At 32.6% G+C, this 21,914-nt stretch overlaps 1 protein-coding gene and 1 long non-coding RNA gene across 7 annotated transcripts in view; one reads left to right on the top strand and one right to left on the bottom strand.

The window, feature by feature from the left end:
* The window catches only part of LOC146997279 (uncharacterized), a 240,487-nt gene that overhangs the window by 6,719 nt on the left and 211,854 nt on the right, over positions 1 to 21,914 (top strand). For 2 of the 3 annotated variants that reach the window (XR_015040960.1, XR_015040969.1), the window contains exon 2: positions 2,815 to 3,020. The exons of the other annotated variant lie outside the window; for it this stretch is intronic. This is a non-coding gene — a long non-coding RNA (uncharacterized LOC146997279). The remainder of the gene's footprint in view (positions 1 to 2,814; positions 3,021 to 21,914) is intronic. 3 annotated transcript variants of the gene reach the window in all.
* LOC146997280 (uncharacterized) overlaps positions 1 to 21,914 on the bottom strand; it is a 197,043-nt gene that overhangs the window by 146,879 nt on the left and 28,250 nt on the right. For 3 of the 4 annotated variants that reach the window (XM_085816329.1, XM_085816328.1, XM_085816330.1), the window contains exon 4: positions 10,961 to 11,023. The exons of the other annotated variant lie outside the window; for it this stretch is intronic. The gene's annotated coding sequence lies outside the window, so the exon portion shown is untranslated. The remainder of the gene's footprint in view (positions 1 to 10,960; positions 11,024 to 21,914) is intronic. 4 annotated transcript variants of the gene reach the window in all.

Raw genomic sequence — 21,914 nt, 5'->3', positions numbered from 1 at the left:
TGTACAGACATTTAAAGTTCTGATGTATTAACATCTCGTGGAAATACACCTATCCCTCGATTTATACAGTACTTACCTGTTTTACATGATTTCAGTTTTACACAGTTTAAAAATTAACAGATTTCAAAAACTTAGTAAAATAGTATTTGCTGCATAAATGCAAATACATACATTTGAAGTCATTTTTTAATCTCATTTCTTTGGTAACACTGGTGGCAACAACAAGGATGGGGATTCCCCGTGTTAGGGGAATCTCAATAGTATGTATATGTATTTCATAACAGTAAAATTTTAAATTATATGGTTCACGCGAACTAATGCAGTATCAGTATTTTAGCAGCAAGGATTACATCATTTTTATCTACATATCTGAATGTTTACTAGCAAGTTTTCAACATTTATAGTTTTTGTGGCATTTTTTATAATTTATGTAAATTTTTTAAAGTATTATAATGCCAAAACGATTTTTAAAAAAAATCAAAAATGAAATTAGAAGCAAAAATTAAAATATTAGATAATCTATGTAATAGAGAAGGAGTAACAAATGTTGCTAAATTTTACTCCATGAATGAAGCCACAATAAGGACAATTAAAAATAAGGTAGTGAAAAGTCATACAATTTTTTTCTGTTGCAATGCTTCAGGCAATTATATAATGAAACCATTGGTTATTAACAAATCAAAAACACCATGTTCATTTAAAGGAACAAATATAAATAACCTTCCCTTTTATTGGATGCCTAACAGGAAAGCACGGGTCACTGCCATAAGGTTCAATGAATGATTTCTTACCATGTTTGTCCCAGATGTCAAAAATTATTTAGGTAAAAAAGGATTGCCTTTTAAGACTCTTCTTTTAATAGATAATGCACCTGGTCATCTTCAAAATTTACAACACAAAAAAGTAGAAATAGTCTTTTTGCCCAAAAAATACAACTTCTTTATTACAGCCATTGAATCAAGTAATATTTTCTGGCTTTTACAACATTGTGTATATCAAACAAACCTTTAGGTATATTTTAGAAAAAATGGAGAATAATGAATCTTACTCTTATGGATGCTTGGAAGAAATTTACAATCTTAGATTGTGTTGGACTGTCATATACTCAGATTAAACAATCAATGCTCAACGCATGCTGGAAAGCAATACGCTGGATGTTGCTAAAGATGAGAATGATAGATTACCATTAGAGTGTGAATATTCTCAGATCACTAAATTGGCTCAAACTGTAGTAGGAGAAGGTTTTGAGGATTTAGCTCAAGCATATATTAAAGGAATAATGGTTGATGAAGAACTAAATGAGGATGAGTTAGTTAACATGATTCATGAAACAAATAAACATGATGAAGACCAATCTGAACCAGCTGCATTCACAGCTAAAGTCATCAGTGTAGGACTTGAATTGGGAAGAAAATTAGGTAATCATTTTTTACAATATGACACAAATGTCGAATGAAATCTCCGATTCCAAGGGGAGCTTAGTAAGTGTTTAAATCTATATACGGATGTTTAAAAAGATTTAGGGGGACAAAAAAACAACAGGCAATTGTTAATTATGGATTTCATCATGAAGTCTAGTCGATGTGAGATCTCCCCTAATTTATCATCTATTGAAGCAGAATCGTATCACGAATACTCAAGTGATGAAAGAGACATCATACCAATCAAGAAGAAAAAACTAATAATTCATGAAAGTGATGTCAGTCCAAAATCAACTCTAAATATGAGAATATTTGTAGAAATTTCCTGTTCTTTCAATTCGAGCCACAATTTTTCATAAATGCTACATACTTTCATTACATTATCAGGTTGCATACTTCTGATGTCTGTGTAATTTATTTAATTGATGATGTAATTTATTTAATTGATAACTAAATATACTCGATTATGTTTTCACAAGGCTTGCTAATGTTTTTTTAAATAACACGAAAATAATCATGCAATGCAATAAAAATAGAACATCACTTTCCTGCCTCAGAATATACTACTAATAACAGGTTGTTTAAAGAGCAAAATATACAAAATTTAAATTAAATAATTATTTCCTTTTACTCAGTTGAATATGCATTTAATTCATAAACATGTATATGCAGATAAAATTAGCTATGTCAATAAAGTTCTGCAAAGAATAATGAACGTGATCCTATTAGTTAAGTGTTGCAACTTTATTTCATATGAAATATTTTCTATATAGTCATTCCTTAAAAGTAGTCTCTGAATAATTAAACCAATTAAATTTGTTTCTAAATGTACTTGGGTTAATTGATAAAAGCAAGGCTTTTTTTTAAATGGCAAGCTGATTTTTAATTGATTTCATACTTAGATACATCATTATACATACATTAATAAAATAAATAAAATTCTAATTATGTTAGGGCAGTTTCCATTTTGCTGGTGTTTACTAAAGAAAATTTTACAGATAGCATTTTTAACAAAAACGCTGTTTATGATCATTTAAGATTTAAAAATAAATAAATAAATAAATAAAGAGAGAGAGAGATTATTTTGTAAGTATTCATCAAGAATATTTCTTCCAATTTATGTTTTCGAAGAAACGCCTTTATTACACCAAAGTAAAAAAAAATTATCCCTCTACCAAAACTTAAATCTGTATCGATTAAAAAAGAACAGTAATGCGTATTTAATAAGAACACAGGAATAAATTGTATTAAAACTCAAATCTATTTGTAAATTGTTCTTCTCTAAACTTATGCTTTGAACCTGAAATATTTTGAATGAAATAGTGCTTTTTTATTTATTTTAAGACTTGATCTATTTTAAATTTACCTAAAATACCTAAAATAATTATTTTAGCTTTTCAAGAGTTTCTTTTACATTGCTGAATTTGATGAAGGTGTACAAACGGTGCCAAATTCTTGGTTTTGGGCTGATATGGATAAATGACATATGTAATATGAAAAAATGAATCAAACTGAACAAAATGATTGCATCACATCAAGCCCCAGATTATTGAGAACTTTGGCAATTTCACCGGGTTCTCTAAATTTTTGCATCGACAAGTATGATATTTTCTATAATTATGTGTTCTTGTTGCTCATTTTTCTCACTGTATAATTTAGAAAGCTGAATAGAACATGGAAAATGCTGTTATGAATGACATCAGTACCAAAATATTTTTAAAATATAGTAACATCTCCATTTTTAGTACTTTTATCCATAAATTATTAGTACGAGTTGGTAGTTTGGTTTTTGAATCTTAACATTATTTTAATTACCAGACTAGTTGTTTAAAAATAGGAATGCATGTATTAAAAAATTCAAAAATTAACAATCATATCAGGATATAATATATATTTGCTTTTAACATTTAACTGCATTTTTTTTATACAAATTTGATGCTCTCAAAATCTATTCGGTCACCTTAATTTTGCAGTGGAAAAATAATGAAATAGTATAATCCTACAATTCGAAACCATAAAAATTCTATTTGATTTATTTATTGAATAAATTGTTGCAAAATATCTGAAATTTGCAGAATTTTATAAAATAATGTAGCCATGACTGTTAATTTAATTTTACATCAAATATTTCGATAATTATACATGAGCAAATAAATGCTGCTAGAACATTTAGATGTTTAATCTAACATTAAACGATTATTTAATTCATTCTTTTTGCTTTATGTTAAATTATTGTTTATGAGTGATAACGGAAATTTAAAATTTTCAGTGAAAAAGGCATAGAAAAGTTAAAGTTGGCTATGAAGTTTTCAGACATCGAAAAGTGCAGAATTTGGTGCGGAAACAACAACAACAACAACAACAAAAAAAAAACACTAGCGATTTAAATTCTCCGATTCTTCAGATGAGTAAAAAAAGTAAACAAGTAAAAAACAGTAAAAAAGTACTATAGTAAAAAAGCTAGCAGAGCTGTGCTTGCCATTGCTACCAGAGTGCACACAAGGAAAATATTTTCAACCAGAATTTTCTGCATCTGTTTTAGCTAGTCCTCACTGCAAATCTGAGGACTAATACTCCAAAAGCAGGCTCATCAGAAAGACCCAATAAAGGTTTCGTACTGTTGCATTCCTGTACAGGTTCATGCAATTTGGAGTGATTAACGATGACACTTAATAAACACACAATGTATTTGCCAGTATTATTCAGGACATCTCCAAAAACATGTTTACAGTCGTCCAAAAACTGCGACAAGCACATTGAAACAATCAGCAACAGAGCCTTTAGGCTATAACAGTGAAGACAGCTTCACAGCAAAGTGCTAGAGTACAGCTCCCGACTAGGTTCAGTCTTCTCAGAATTCGACGTACTGTCGAGATTCTCGACGCTACAACTCGCGATGCACTCCACAATAAGCACTAGAATACAGCTTCTGACTCAGTTCAATCGTTCTTGGAGCTCAACACACTCCAAGATAAGACTCGATGATGCACTAACTCGCGATACATTAAGAGACTCTCTCTACGCACTCCCCAATCAACTCAATACTAGACTGAAAATCAACTCGATAGACTCGAGATACTACTGCTACTCCGCATACAGGCAGGGTTTATATAGCTTTTAGCATGCATTCGAGAACATTCTAAGTCAAACCAGTAAGAACTCATTCTAAATGGTTCTCCATCCGTCTACGGCATATTGCCAATTTCGCTGAAAGATGTTGCCAAATGGGTGATTTCTCGCCAAATCTAGCAAATCCTAAACCTGCTTTGTGGGAAATCTATCTTACCGCAGCTGGAAATTTTTTAACAGTAACTTTCTGAATTTGCCAATAGTCAATTTTTTAAAAGTGTTCTGTTTTCAGGTTTTTAGAATAATTATGTAATAAAGACACAATAACACGCCGAATAAATACTAATTCAGAAGTCAAACAACAAAAATCAGCGTTATATTTACAAAATTTTCACAGTAAACAGTCACTGTGAAAATTTTGTAAATATAACGCTGATTTTTGTTGTTTGACTTCTGAATTAAATATGTAATAACCTGACCTTTTCCCTTCCGCAGAACTTCAACATCTAATCTTAAAAAATTTAAATTCTTTATCAAGTAGATTACAAATATTGCAAGAAAAGGTGGAGTTGCTGAAAACTCCTAACTGTGCAATCAACCGAAAAATTCAGAATTAAATATATTCCAATTAAAAACTGAATTAGAACTTCAATTTTTAGAGAGAATGTTTCTCAACAACATAGCTCCTGTGGTATTGTAAAATAATATTTTACATTAATCCTAATAGTTTTTTTTTTATTTTATTTTATTTTATTTTATTTTGTTTACTTTTTGCACACATTTTCATTTTATAAAGTAATTTCTGTTACGTTTTTGCTTAAATGAAATTTTCTATTTCAGTATTATCTTATTTTCTTTACATAAAAACTAACTGCAGAAAATGTACTAAAATACAAATATGGAACTCAAAGCAATGAAAACGTTATGATTTTATAAATAAGTTTCCATTACATTTGCATTTTATTTTGAGGAAAGTTAGATTTCTTGAGTGTTCTGTGAAGTTGAAATAATTTTCTTAAATGATAGAATAAGAAATCTTGTTGGTTATGCATTTATAGATTAAAGTCAATTTTTATTTATATATTTATTTATTTAGGTCAATGAATTGAAACATATTAATGTTAAAGGAGACTAACGTAAACATATTAATAGTAATCGTAACAAATATTTTGAAGTGATGTCGGACACGCTAGCCGAAGAGTACAGTTGGGTAAGTGAAAAAAAAAGGGGGGCATTTAAATCCCTGAAGTTATCATAGGTTATTTTACATAAGTCAACATTTATAAATATATTTTTATGTACATCATCATTTACAAAATATCTTGATAATTTACATTACGTATAATATGAAATCTGCCAAATTAAGTCACACCCAGCACCCGTAGCTCTCAGCCTGAGTCAAATCTTAATTATTCAAAAAATCGAATAAAATAAGACCAGACTTCCATGAATAGTGCATAGTGCTACTAAATGCATATGTGACCATCCCAGAAGAAATAAAGCAGGTAGATATTAGCATCTGGAAAGATATCCCAAAGCATGAAGGAAGAGTAATATATTTAGTGTATGAACCTGTTATGTCAAGAAGACTTTAAATGAATTAGAAGACAACATAAAATAGCAGTTTTATCTGATCGCAAATGTTTAAAATGTTATTTAAAATGTCTAACTTTTTTTTATTCTTAAAATGATGTTTAATCCTCATTTGTTCTGCTATTTAATTTTTATGATGTATTGTTACTTAGTTTGTTATCTATCCATTTGTCAGTAATTGAGCTGAATTAAGTAAAGCTTTGTTCTTTTACATTATATTTTACCGCTCGATCAGGCCGACTGCCGTACCAAAGCACTCGGGTTCGAATCTCGAAAAAGGTTCGGGGGTTGTAAATGCATAGTGTCTGTGCATCATGGGGGCACCCAAAATATGCTGCAAGCCGAAAAGTTCTTTCAAGAAGCTGATCGTAGGGAAAGAGAACTTGAAAATCCTTGGACTCGTCCTCCGTGTGATAGTTGCATCGCAAAAATGTTATGGTTTTTAATTAATTGACTTTCTGTTTAAATATGCAGTAATTATAATTAAAAATTCACAAGTAAATTTTCCATTTAATGTATTTTTTAGAGATAGTGCAAACTCATCTCCCTGCAACAATTGAAAAGAAAGGTGCTACTATAACAGTTAATCTCAAAAAGGTTGGTGGGTGGTAAATGTATAGTGTCTGTGCAGCATGGGGGCACCCAAAATATGCTGCAACAAAGTTGCTACTACACTCATGTCCATAAATTAAGGATAATTCGGAGTCACGCGGAAATCGAACTCTAAAATATACTAAAATATCACCTGTAACATCACAACACACATCTTCAAGAATCATATGCAAATTTTAGGAAGTAACCAGATGACACCGATGGTACTTCACAATGACGAGAATGTAAGAAAGTGATATATAACGAATACAGGCAAAGAAGTAAAATTGTTCGCAGGCACTTTATAAGCATTTCAGTGCAATAACCAAATAGTTCGCAGGGGCTTTATAAGCATTTCAGTGCAATAACCGACAAAGGACGCATTTGGATGATTTTTTACGTGGTAGAATTATCGGCCGTCTGGAATGTGGGCGTACCCAACTGGAAGTATCAGACAAACTTGGAATTGCCCAGAGTGTCATCTCCAGGCTTTGGCAACGATTCCCAGATGATGGTAATGTGAGTAGACGTTACAGCACAGGTCGCCCCAGAGTTACAGCGCCGAATAAGGACCGGTATTTGGCAGTTACTGCCAAAACAAACAGGTGGAGCACAGCCTGAGACCTGCCTCGTCAGCTCTCTTCAGCCACTGGTACGACAATTTCAAGGCAGACCGTGTACAGACGCTTAGGGCAGATTGGTTTATATGTTCGTAGACCTGTCAGATGCGTTCCACTTACTGCAACTCACTGTCGCCTGCGGTTAGCCTGGAGTAGAGAGTGGACCACTGTGGACACCACAACAGTGGGCTTGTGTGATGTTTTCCGACGAGTCCAGGTTTAGCTTGCAGTCTGATTCTCGCCGGACTTTCTTTCATATGGAGAGCTCCAGGTATTCGTTACCACCAAGAAAGCATCATTGAACGACACCGTTACGGTGGTGTAGGAGTGCTCGTTTGGGGTGGAATTATTCTGGGTTCCAGAACTGACCTTCATGTTCAAATTGGAATCATGACAAGCCATATCTATCGGGACGTCATTCTGGAACAACATGTACATTTGTTTCGGGGTGCCATGGGCACACAATTTGTTTATGGATGACAACGCCCGTCCTCACCGTGCAAATATCGTAAGCGAATGCCTTCAATCGGAGGATATCACCCGTACAGACTGGCCAGCATTCTCACCAGACTTGAACCAGTAGAACACGTGTGGGACATGCTTGGCCGACGAGTTGCAGCCCGTCAACCTCCTTCTACATGTCTACCGGAACTTCGGAGTGCATTGCTTTTTGAGTGATGTAATATCCCCCAAGATCAGATCAATAATTTGATACTCAGATGCCTAGGCGTTGTACGGACTGTATTGCATCGTCTGGGAGACATACAATGTATTAACAATCAAACCAACCATGTAATATTGGTTTTTTGTAAATAAGTTTTTTTTTTTTGGTAATTTGCTCCAGGGAGAAAAGAAATCGCTAATTTTTTTAATAATATCAAACATATAGCATCTGTTTTTGCTCTTTACCTTTTGTTTAATAAATAAGCTTTACAAATAAGTCAAATTTGTTTTGCTTCTAACTTTTCCTTTGCCTGATTTTGCATTATCCTTAATTTATGGACATGAGTGTATAACAGCGAGTACTTTTGTGTACAGAAGCTGTCTTGAAAGCTTAGAATCTAAAATTTTAAGTTTGTATTTGTTTTTACTGAATTGTAAGTATTATAAATTCATGTGTTTGGAAGCGTCCGAGTTTCAAAAATAATAAAAGTATAAATGATAAATAATAAAACTTCAAAATAGTAAATCAAACAATCATCAAAATGTTTAGTACCTATTTAAAAATTTGGAGCTTTCTTTCAATTTTAAAGTAATTTAAAATTTAATAAATAGCTTTAAAACTCTTGCCAGTCACTGCTCATCTCAATGCATATAATAGCATTATAATTTTTTATAATAATGATGCATATTTTGTTTAATTTCATGAGGCTGAAGGAGACATTGTAAACTTATATTATGAATACGAGTCATATTTTGTAAAATTCGATGAAAGGCCATTCGAAAAACATGTATACATTGACAGAATTGCCGATATAAATAAAATATGTTATTAACAATATTAACTTCTTATTAATTAAGAAAAGGCTGCATTAAATATATTAAAAGGATCTTTTAAAATTTTTGCAGGAAATGAATTTAAGTTTCTCTTAAGTGAATGGATATTTTTATATCTTTATTACCGTATTTGCAGGCGCATAAGGCACATCTCCCTTTTTTTATACACATTTCATTATAATGAATTTACAGTATTTTAAATATAAATACAAAGTAATACTTTATACCCACAATTCATCTGGGGAAGAGCTTTTAATTTTCTTCATCAAAACCTAAACACTCATCACCATAGCTAAATGAAAAGTCACTTGAGACCTCTCCTAAATCAGCATTCGAGTCCTCATACAACAGATTGTCCTCTGTACCATCCAGTGTATTAATAATGCCACACTTCATACATGATTTAACCTCTGCCTCTGTTTTCACAGCATCCCAAGATGCTTTGACCCATTCACAAACTTTCCAAATGTTAGGCCTTCCCCTTCTTCTTGATGGTGTAACCTCAAAATTTGAAGCCTGCATCCAGCTTGCATGCTTTGTTACAGCAATTTCAACGTTGTTTTTGAACCATAATTTGCCAACAAACTTAAGAAACACCAAACAGTTGAAATTTCCCACTTAAAAGTCGTTCGCAAAAATTGCAGTTTTCATGCCAGATGCACATTTACTAAGCTCTCCGTAACTGTAATATTCCCACACATCGCAAGGAAACAAGAAAAAAATCACATAACTCCAAAAAAAGAGGAAATTTCCAGAAATTAATGCAATCAAAAACTGAGTATCGACATACAAGATGCACCTCCTTTTTTTCCCGACTTATTTTCAAAGAAAAAAAGTGCGTCTTATACACTAGAAAATTTGCTATTTAAAACTTTCTTACATTTATTGGAAAACAAATTGTTTTATATGCTTAATTTCATTCACATAACTATGCTCACTATAGTTATTGGCTATACTAAATATTTGAATGAAGAAATGTAAGTTTTATTTGCACAAAAACTATTAGCATATGTTTTATAGCAATACACGCAAGTACACAAAAGTGATACACAAAAACTATGAGCATATAGTTTTATAGCAATTTATGAGAGCAAAGTTTTACATAAAAATGTAAATTAATCATAAACGCATCTGTTATATAATTTCAATACAATGAGATATAACAATAATCACTGAGGAAATCTGATATGATTGTGATGACTATATTCAATAATTAAAAAATTCCAAAGATTCCAGTAAGATTTTAATAACTGGAAGAGTAACTTCTTACTGGATCAATAAAACGCTTTTCTGCTGTTATCAGTTTTACTGGAGGAGATGTCTGAAATACTGCTATTGCGACATTATACTGATTAAACTAATGTAACACTGTGCGACACCCACACAGATCTTTAAAGCAGCAATTCTCAACAGGTGGTACACAAGATAAAAAATAGGTGGTAGGCAAAGAAACAAAGTTCAAAAATTCTATGAAGAAAAAAAGAACAATTGTTAGAAAATTCCTGTGATTGCACTTCCACTGAAGATTTCATAAATAACAACTTTTGGCTACACCGAAAGAAAGAATTTAAAGGCATTTCAAATAAAGCTAAATTTTTATTGCCTTTTTGCACAACCTATTTGTGTGAACAAGGATTTTCTTCCATGTTTTATTTGAAAAATAAATACAGAATAAAATTAAAAGTGGATCACACTTAAAGCTAAGTGAAATAAGGCCAGACAAAGAAATTGATCTCTCTTAAACAGGCCCAAATTTTACACTAAATTTAAGTATATAACTTAAATTTTGATAATTAAAATGGTAACCAATTCTTAATTAATATTTTTTATGTGTGCCTATTTAATACAGATAGCCAATAGCTTGTGCAAATGGCAAAACGTTTATTTTTTCTATTTATATTGAGAAACTGAATAAGTATTATAAAATGTACAATAATTATACTGGTTGTACTAAGGTTTTTAAATTTTTGTTTAGATGGTATGTGTTAGTCAAAAGGTTGAGAACCGCTGCTTTAAAGCAATTAAATTTATGTCACTTTGTGAAGTTATACAAAAGTCGCAGTGTGACATTAACATCATTATCGCAGCATGACTTTACTACCATACTCAAAGACAAAGAAGCAACAATAACAAAAAAAAAGAAGCCAAGAGAAAAAATTGGTATCTTACCTCTCAGCCTCCACATCCACAGGGCTTGTTTGCTCACATCCTCTTCTTGGGCGCTTCGCATTCCTATAATAAACAAAAATAGGTACAATTTTATTACCGAGACCATAATAAACCACAGTGACAGTACATGCATAAAAGCATCAAACTTGGCACACACATCCATTTAAATCATAAACTGACATCACATAAATTTAGATACTTCTAAATGCAAGTGAATTATGACTGCACATAAATTTAGATAGCTCTAAATTTTAATTTACCACTGAAATACTGGTATACTTTTTAAACTTTTTAAAAGTGCATCGAATCTATCTATTTAGAAATTGCCAGAGATGAAAAATTTGCAATAAAATTTTGACAAAGAAAAGGCATCATTCATGACTGTGTGTGATTATGACAAAGCCTCAAGGGCTATCTGCCTGTGCCTTTGTGGAGCACTTTCTAAGGGAAACTGGCTCGTATACACGTTACACATGGGGAAAACCACGAAAACGCCCAGCCCGTTCCTGGGATTCAAACCTCGGAACGACTACCAGCGTTCGGCGACTCCACCGCTCGGCCGCTGGTGGGCCTCATTCGTGATAGAAAATTAGGCTTAAACTATAGTCCAAGAACCATGAAATGAAACCATTTCATCGATAACTCAACAACTAAATGGCACCTTTAATCTTCTAGGTGTATCTACGGATTATTTCGTATTGAAAGATGGCTTTCCAAATCACGACACGCAGAATATTCTTGTCAGATTTTGATAAATACGAAATGGTTTCGAATGAATGCGGCAACTGGCAGTAGGGAAATAGCAATCAATAGAGAAAGATGTTACAGCGCGAGGTTCATAAATAAAAACCTCGTATCCAGCCACACTATCTGCCGACCTGTAGGCGATTTTCGTGCCGAAACCGAAAAATACTAAGAAGCCTTCGACCGAAAGCTTTGTGTATGCAAAAAGTTTGTGAAACAAAATTTCTCTTATAAAATAAAATGCAATTTGCACTGAACCCATGAATTACTTTTAAAGAAATTAATATCACCTAATTTACAAATAATTTCTTTTAGCATGGAATAAATACTTAAACAGGTATCTTACAATTACATGAAATAACGTAATCTTTAAAGGCATTGATGTATACAATATAAATATTTGCTTGTTATTTTATGAAATAACAGTGTCTGGGAAGCCCACTCAAATATCCTGTAGAATTTTAACAAATTATTTTATAGGATACAAATATGCATCTGTTTTTTTATGAAATATGTGAAATTCATGCAAATAAAATTAAGGATTATGAAATTTATTTTAATATAAATAACTCTGCAAAAAGAAATATTCAGGAGACTTTATTCCCCTTATTTTCCTATTATTGTCATCATAAAAAAAATAATAGCTTTTATCTTAAAGATAATTAGCTTATTTAAAAAATACAATCTGTAAGCACTTTCTTTAACTCGATATAAGATCCATTTATTTTAAATACTTTTCTAAAACTTTTTATAAAAAATAAGAAAATAATGTAAGCACAAACCTTGTGGTTGAAAAGTTAGGCAAACCTTGGGTTCAGTACCCCTCAAATAAATAATGAAAACAATCTCAGATTTTATAGGATAAAAATTAGGTCCAAACGGGCAATTTTTTTCATTTACAGACAATCATTAGATGTTTGGGCTAATGCTACTTTGGACTAAAAGTATTTAAAAGCTACAATTTCAGACAGACTGTCTTGCACACTTAAAATACAAATGTTTTATTAATTACACTGCTTGCCTTAAAAATATGTTTCTTAATCAAAAATTTGCTAAATTTTTATAAAACATAAACTAATACTTATAAAAGAGCCTGAGGCAATTTGTTACAATTAATTAAATTGTTCAACGTTGTTTAATTAATTGTTTAGGCGGTCAGAGCCGGAACAGCTAATGAAGTTTATGAGACTGTGATATTACTTTCGGTTTTGTGAAATGAAGAATTACATAGGATACTTTCAGATTGAAGTTCTGTAGAAACAAAAAAGTAAGTACCATCCCTCTTTCTGAAGCTCCTTATTTGTTTATTGACTTTTGGTAATTAAAAGGTCACTAAAGGAGATATCAGCGAAAAAACATACATTGAAAACAAAGTTAAAACAAAACGTTGCCGACAAAAATATCCAAAGAAGTGATTTGGAAGTGCTGAAGAATAAGTTTAAAGTGTTCGAGACAAAGATAAATTCCAATTTCGATTCTTTGTTCGGGTTATGTATTGAAGAAAGTGCAGTCAAAAGTCTTTAATCCGGACATCCATAATCCGGAATGATCTATAATCCGGACCTCAAAGCTACAAATTTTCCGCGCATGCGTTTACGCATATGCATAATACGTTTACGCATGCGCGTTTAATGTATAACGGACGGTATAAGCTAAGCTAAAATTATCTATTTCAGTTAATGTTGCAGATTGTGTTGTTCCTTAATCTTCTAATTGGATACGGCTTATTATTTTCTTTTAGACTATTAGAGCAATTTAATAAAAGTAAGTTGGAACTTTCGATTATGTCAAACACAATTTCCGATACTGGAGCTGCAAAGAATCTACAAAGGGAAAGCATGTTTCGATGTCCATCAAACAAAAAGTGGAATTGCTGCAAAAAATGGATAAAGGCATATCCTTTGTTTCTCTAACCATTCCAAAATCTGTTTATCAATTTCAAGCTGCTCTGTGGGGGGGGGACGTCACGGCGTGCAATGAACTGGAAATTGATCTCTCAGCACTATCCTCATCTTCATGGCAGATGTTTTTATTTTAATCGGCTTATAATTCGTTATTAAATGTAGTATTTCATCTCGATTTGCTCCCTCTTTGATATGATTTAAATCAAATTCCTCGTCATTATAAATATCACGAATACACATCAAATAGTTTTCTGGTTGCAATTTTCTAATTTCTATGCATAATGTATGCTTTACGCATGCGCGGGTTGAAAGAAATGTTTAATAAAGTAAGCAAATAAATATTAAGATTTTTTTGTAAATTTTGATACCCTTTAGATCATAATTGCTCTTTATTTCATAAATTACGGTTTTATATTTTTAATTTTATAATTTATGCATGCCATTTTACCAGATTTAAACTGATGATCTATAATCCGGGAAAACCGATAATCTGGAATCGCTGAAGTCATGACAAGTCCGGATTAAAGACTTTTGATTGTATTGATGCTTATGTAAAAGAGAAAGAAGAGATTGACCATATTGTCTTAGATGTAGAAGTCGAATTAAATCGTAAATTAGCTAAGCTTTCCAAAGAAATTGAATAGGAACCTTTGGTTTTCACGAATGCTTAGGTCAATGTTAAATTATCCAAAATTATTTTGCCAACGTTTTCGGGTAACTTACACGAGTAGCTTTCACTTAAAGATATTTTTTAGCCAGTGTTGATTCAAATCCTAATTTAACAGATGTGGTCAAATTACAGTACTTAAAATCTGCGCTAAGAGGAGATGCTAATCGTATTGTTCAGTCAATATCCATAGTTGACTCTAATTATAAATTAGCCTTTTCATTACTAGAAGAAAGGTTCTCTAATCACCACGAACAAGTGTATGTTCATCTGAAACGATTTATGAATATGCATCCTACGCAAAATGAGTCTGCGTCAGCAACATTAAATGTAATTGACATTTAGAGACTCTTTCACTGAACTGTGTTATCTTCAGTACAGTGGCTTTGTTTTGTATTAGCTGAGAAATACTTGGCGACAGAGCAGAATCTTGTCTAATAGCGCATGCGCCACTAGAATCGCCGCTGAAATATATTTTCGATAAACTTGATTCTTGATGTACACATTCGGAGTTGCGAATCATATGTTACTCTGTAAGAAAGAAAGCTAGCACTAGACTGTCGCCATGGAAAATAAATGTATTGAAAGTAAAAGTGTTATTTTCTGTAATGTGTGTGTGGTGTTATTTTATTGCGATATATAGCTATTGACGAGAAATAGAATAATTCAATTCACCAAACACACTTGAATTGAATTATTCTATTTCTCATGAATAGCTATATATCACAATAAAATAACACCACACACATTACAGAAAATAACACTTTTACTTTCAATACATTTATTTACCATAGTGACACTCTGGCACTACGTTTCTTTCTTACAGCGTAACATACGAATCGCAACTCCGAATGTACGTTTTTCTGCTCATATCTCCTTTAGTGACATTTTAATAAGCAAAAGTCAATAAACAAATAAAGAGCTTCAGAAAGGGGGAGGGTACTTAAACTTTTGTTTCTACAGAACTTCAATCTGAAAGTATCCTAGTAATCCTTCGTTTCACAAAACCAAAAGTAATATCACAGTCTCATAACCTTCATTAGCTGTTCCGGCTCTGACTTACTGAGTTGGATCTTTTAATTTCTTATTTAACTACTTTTATTAAATTTCAGTTTACAATATAAAATTAGTTAAATTTTTACAAAATGTAAAATAATTACACTGCTCACTTTAAAACTATGATTTTTAATCAAAAATTTGTTAAATTTCTACAAAGTATAAAATAGATAATAAAATATGTTAATTCCAAATTCAGGCTTCCAAGTGCCTATATGTTCGGGTGGAGGACTATGTTATCCAAAATTTAATGACTATAGGCAACATTGTTTTTCAACAATGCGTAAACATACATATGTTCATGCAAATTATCATTATTTAGTTTCATGAAATATGATACAGGGTGATAATATTTGGTGACAACAATTAGAAAAGTGCTTCCGACATTTAAAGTGATTTGACACAAAATGCCATTTTGAAACTAATAGCCCTTCTGGGGTAATTCACATCTGTGCTTTAGAAAAAAATATAAAATTAAAAATATTAAAATAAAAGCTGAAAGATTTCAAATTTTATATTACACCCAAAGGGAATTCTTTTAATGTTTTGTGTGTTACCTTTAATTCTCAAATAGCCTGTTCTTCGTACATAAATCACATAAAATTCAAGTAAACAGCTATATAAAAAAAAATATTTAAAAAAGGCCTGTCTTCAAAATTTCCAATAGCCTTGCGTGCTAGAGGTAAAGAAATTTTTTTCCCATACAGCAATACCATTGCTCACTTTTATTCCATTATAACTGATGAAGTCACTTCAAATAATAAGGAAACTTTATGATGGTGTACAAGATGATTTGTGAACAGTCAAAAAATATTAGATAAGAAAGACATCCTACATTTTCTCAGACTAGCTAAGATTACAGGTCCACTCAATAATAATTCTATAATCTCAATAATTTCAAAATCCGGGTTAGATGGTAGCAACATTAGCTATGAGTTATGATGGAGCAGGTAACGTGATTAAAAAAGGGAATTGGAGCTCAGATTAAAGCTTTTGCTTCAAAAGCAATCCATATGCACTGCACTTCTCATTACATGAATCTTGTGTTCATATACTCATGCAACATTTCTGAAATTCACAATATGCTGAACAAACTTTAAAAAAAATATTCAAATCGGCAAAAAATATTAGACCTTTTCTGGACAAAATAGATAGCCTATACGGCATTGAGGCGTACCGCCACTTCTATCACAGCTTTTCCGATATCACCGAATTTAAAGGATCCGAAATTCGATCGAAAGCAAGTCTATCGAAATACTGTTCATTGTGATTCTGTGTTTTGTTAATACAAAGCTGCATTTTAGCAGTACCTTAACTTGTCTAGCTCATTTTCCAACTAAAATCTCAGTTTTCAAATTTCGAAAAGATTGTATATCACCGTTTTGCATCAGTTTGCGCTGATCATGTAAATGAAATTTGTGTAAATTTGTATAATTTGTGACATATAAAGATGATTTACCCTATCCGGTAACACATCGACGTATTTTCACTTAAAAAAAACATCAGAGAATTGCACAATATCGGCAATGTGCATCTTCCTTTGTTCAAGTACACATTGATGTAAAAAAGTCAAAGGAAATTGACAAAAATCCAGTTTTTCTTACTCTTGTAAAAAGCGCCAAATAAGTGGGCGATTCTGCACTTCACACCCTAATTTTATATTTGCTGCGTTGTTTCAAACAGAGAATAAATAGGATTAAACCAATTGTTTCCTTTTCCTAATATACTGTGAAAGCATCGATTTATCCGTTTATAGTTATATTTATAGTAAATTAATTGAATTCTGCTGCTATGCTCAACGATATATATAGTTAACAAAATAGCTCTAGACAAACGTTACGCAAATCAAACGACGCCAACTGTACTTTTAAATACGATGAAAATAAAATTAATAATCATGTACATACTAATGAGTGGATGAACTTTCGTTAACAATTACTGATGTAAAAAATTAAACACAAATATTAACACTTAATTAAATAGATAACCAATAGAATAGACTGATGCAATACATTAAAAGAATTTAACTACAGTTTATTATGAAAAACTTAATGCAGATAATTTAATTTTCATCAACAAAGATTTAACCGGGACATTGGTAGTACCGACAAACCGAGTGAAGTGCTAAAAAAATAAATAAAACAATATAAATACGCAAATATACATTACCTGGAGCTGAAAGGCTCGGACTCCATTTCAGAAATTTTTATTTTTATTACACAAGTAAATTACAATATATATACTACAATACAAAAATTTTAATGGCAAGAAAAAGTATTTATTACAAAGATTATTTACAAAAATATTATATACAAATGTTAATAGTTAGTAAGAAAAATTAGTATTTATATACAAAGATATTATATACAAATGTTAGTAAGGTTAGAATAAATATTTATGTACGAAGATATTAAAGCTTAAATATCTGAAAAAGAATTAGAAAATTATATAAAAAAATATATCAAATACAAAGATAAAATATCTGAAAAAGGAATTAGAAAATTTATAAAAAATATTAAAGATTCTTAAAAAGAATTAGAAAATTATATTAAAAAAAATCAAAAATACAAAGATATTTAAGATTAAATATCTTAAAAAGAATTAGAAAATTATACAAAAAATATATCAAACAGAAAGCTATTAAAGATCTTAAAAAGAATTAGAAAATTAGATCAAATTAGACAATGAAAAATATATAGAGAATTTATAATCGCAAGAATAGCACCTAGATCCAACAAAGTTAAAGTCTAGTATGAGCTAAGGCTCCTCTAAACCTTAGTATAGCCTTAGTATCATCCTTGAACCGGCAGGTTCCTTTCAACGGGCGCCTGGACGGAAGGGTCCTATCCCGATCGAAGTTGCGTCTCTTTTCGAACATTATGGGCATAAGTGTTGTTCGGCAGAGTGATGATGGCATGTCAATAAGCAATGTGGATGGTAAGCAATGATAGTCCAGCAGAAAGATGATTTGAAGATACCTGCACTTGGGGAGAAGTATTCAGAGGCTAACTCCTAGGTTGAAAGTCGCTGCGCTGAGGTATAGAAGGCGGCGTCGGTGGGCGGGGAGATCTTGAAATCTTCAGGTCAGGTGGGTGAAAGTGTCCAATGGGAGAAAAAGTTGGAATTTGGAAATAGAGCTGAGGGGTCTCATGCAAGCAAGTGTGTTATGTTCACAGATCAAAGATATAATTTAAGAGTTTTTTTTTTTTTTTTATAATTAATTAGTTAAAGATGTTAGTTTCCTCACAAATAGTAAAAAGAATTAATAGTTTCTCCATGGGTGTGTCTGCGGCTTTTAATTGGTGTAAGCTATTTTTGAGAGTAGAGAAGAATTTAAATATGTTATTGTAGCCGAAAGTATTATTGAGTTCTTTTAGTGTAGATAGAATGTCGGTGAAAATGTTCGCGTTGGATGTAGTGTTGGTAGTCTGATTTCTAATGTCTTGTGTATTGTTGGAAGTAACTTGTGCATATGTTCTCCCTTGTGTAAGGTTTGGGGTGCTATTGCTTGGTGTAAAAGTGTGATTGGGTGATTTATTTAGGTTTCTGTTTTTGGGGAATTTCTCGCAACCGCGGAATGAAGCTGGATGATTTTTTTGGCAGTTTGCGCATGTGGGGTTATCTAATTTACCTTGTGTTGGGCAGTCTGTTGTTTTATGTTGTTGTGCGCATTTAACACACCTAGGTAAGAAGAAACAATTGTCTGATGAGTGATTAAAACGTTGGCAGTTGTGGCATTGTGGTGTAATGTTTTTGTTGATGTATTTTTCGATTGTGATAATGAACATACCTAGGTGTGTTTCACTGTAGATTTTGTCGATGTTTGGTGTTGGCATGAGTTGTATCTGAAATAGTGGCATGGGTTGTTTGGTTTTGAATCTTGTGAGTTGTACTACTTTGTGTACATTGTATCCGAGGTGTGTGAGTTCCGTGGAAATTTCATGTGTGTCAGTGGTAATGGGTAAGCCTCGGATAACTACTTTAATTGGGCGTTTGTGCTTGGGTGTAATGATATAATGTTCGATGTTATGTTTTTGTAAGTCTGTGGTGAGTTGTCTGTGATCATCTGTTGTTGATGGTAGTAACTTGAGGTATTCTCCACTTATTTTGGCGTAAAATGTAGCATTAGTCAGTGGAGTGAGTTTCTTGATGTACTGGTTGTGTGTGGCGCCATCTATCGGCTTAACCATAATTGGTGTAGGTGTGCTATATTGGGGAAGTCTTGTATCTGGTGTTTGCGAGCTGTTAATTTGTGTTGTGGGTTGGGTGGAATGAGTGTCAGGTTGCGAGAGTGCTGTGTAGCTGTTTTGGATGGGTATACTGTTGGGTGCAACATTTACGGGTACCTTAGCAGTTTTGTGTGGTTTTTTGAATCCTTCCGTGTCGTCGTCACTGTCTGAATTATCACGTGGTTTGCGTTTCTGTTGTGTGATTGGCTGTGTAATGCTTGCATGGGAAAGAGCAATATTCAACTTACCCCTCAGCTGATCCAGCAGAGTCTTCTTCTTTTCTATCTCCTTTTTCAGAATGTCCGAATGATAGTCCGTGTCCGTGACTGGTCTGTTGGCCGATAAGTACTGGATGGTTCCGTAATAGCTAGTAATGCTCCTTTCTACTTCAACGATTTCTTGTCGGAGTGTAGCAATTTCCAGCTCCGTAAGAACGTGACCAGCATTGTCCTGGTCCATATCAGTGGCCGTCGTATTCGAGGTGTCCGCAACAGGATCCATACCTTTATCCGGTGGAACCGCTTCGCTACGGGGAGTCTGCTTAGTACGAGCCATATCGAGAGGTCACGATTTCATGAGCCGTAAAGCTTTTGCACTTCGTCGCGAAGTCAGTGGCGAACGGCCATGTGCCCTTTCTAGCCAATCAGAAAAATCAGTTAAAAATTACACTAAAATTTCATTGGATGGATTTGCACCGTTTGCTAATTGTAAATTTCGGCCCCCTCCCAGACCCGAAGCACTTGGCGACATAAAGTTCGAGCGTTTTCACTCTGCTCTTGTTAACAACCACTGATCAAGGAAACGTCAATGCTTGTCAAAATTCATGATGTAACCCCTCACAAAATTGATTCTGGCCCTTTTTTGACACAAAAAAATTTACTAAATTAAGTCCTTCAGTGTTTTTACCTTTTTTTCACTGTAGAAGGCAGTTACTCTTGTTAAATTTAACATTTGGCACTAAATTTTACCTCTTTGCGGAACCCTCTTTTTGGCGATAAAAATAATTCTTTGATGATGTGGGGATAAAGGCATTGGTCATTGCAAATTCGAATCCTTTGTTACCATTTCAATTAATGCTGGTGATTTTTTTAGTCTAAAACAAACACTTCGCTTCCGAAAACTGTCAGATTTAAATTGAAATGAGTTTCACTTCAGTTTTAGACAAACGAAATAATTTGACTAGCTACTCGGGAGAGGCGGAATATCTTATTCTAGCAAGTACGGTTATATAAATGGCAGGGAAAACTTTCTACTACCACCTTGCAATAAACTTTCATTTAAACCTCAGGACCCCGTAATATTTACACAAATTTTGTGGGACTCCATAAGTATTGCGCAAATAAGACACACTCATGAGTGAAACTCTCAATTTTTTTCACTTGTACTGTAATATACTATTGCAGTTTCAGGTCATTCCCTTTAATTTCTAATTTTAAGACATAGAACGATGTGAAATTTTTAAATATGTAACAAACGAAATGACAGCTTCACGTGCAAAGCAAGGAAAATGAACGTTTATATTATAAAAAGAATGCGTCGAAACGTTTTCGTTTTTCCCTTTGTCTGTATTGTCTAGCTTTTTTTATTTTCAGATACATTGTGTAAAAATATTTGATAACTGTAAAATTATTATATTAAGTTAAAGAAATATCAAAACTGCTAAAATTTTGGCAACATCCTACTGCAGGTCCCGCGACCAACACGGGAGTCGTGACCTACAGTTTAAGAAACCCTGTTCTAGGTAAAATCCTAGTATACGGAACAGCATTTGACGCGACTTTAAAAATCGTCGCCAACACCAAAATGACACATAATGCCGCCGAATCCCGTATGTACTGCAAACTAGAATTAAAACGTGTTCTCTCTCTCACACACACACATACCATATCCATATATATATATAATTTATTTACTAAATAATATTGATTATATTTATCTTCTAAGATTAATTATAGTAGATTTATCTGAAAAGAGTGAATCCATACTTAGTAAGTTCTATTTCGAAAGATGTTTTTAAGCAACTTGAATGAAAATTGTTAAAAATGTTTAACGGGGACTGGAATTAAATCATGAATAACAAAATTTCAATTGTAAAAGGAATAAATTAAAAGCAAGAATTAAATTAGATACAAATATACATATAAATTATGTGCGTTGCTCTAGTTATTTCGTGCACTATTTAGGAATCTTTTACTTGTTGTAGAAGGGTTAAGGCGACTGTGCCTGGGCACCCTGTTGTGTCCAAACACCGTTCCATCGTGATACACCAAGACTCCATTAAATGTGATCACATTTTTCCAACCGGGATAGTGATTAGTGACTCTGAGTACCGTACCGAAAGGCTCGCGCTCGAA

This window comes from Stegodyphus dumicola, chromosome 5, assembly GCF_044657685.1.
Source record: "Stegodyphus dumicola isolate Sdum_Otavi_A_Nest chromosome 5, ASM4465768v1".
NCBI classification, from domain to species: domain Eukaryota; kingdom Metazoa; phylum Arthropoda; class Arachnida; order Araneae; family Eresidae; genus Stegodyphus; species Stegodyphus dumicola.
The sequence above is the reverse complement of the archived record's forward strand: the minus strand, read 5'-3'. Positions and strand labels throughout refer to the sequence as shown.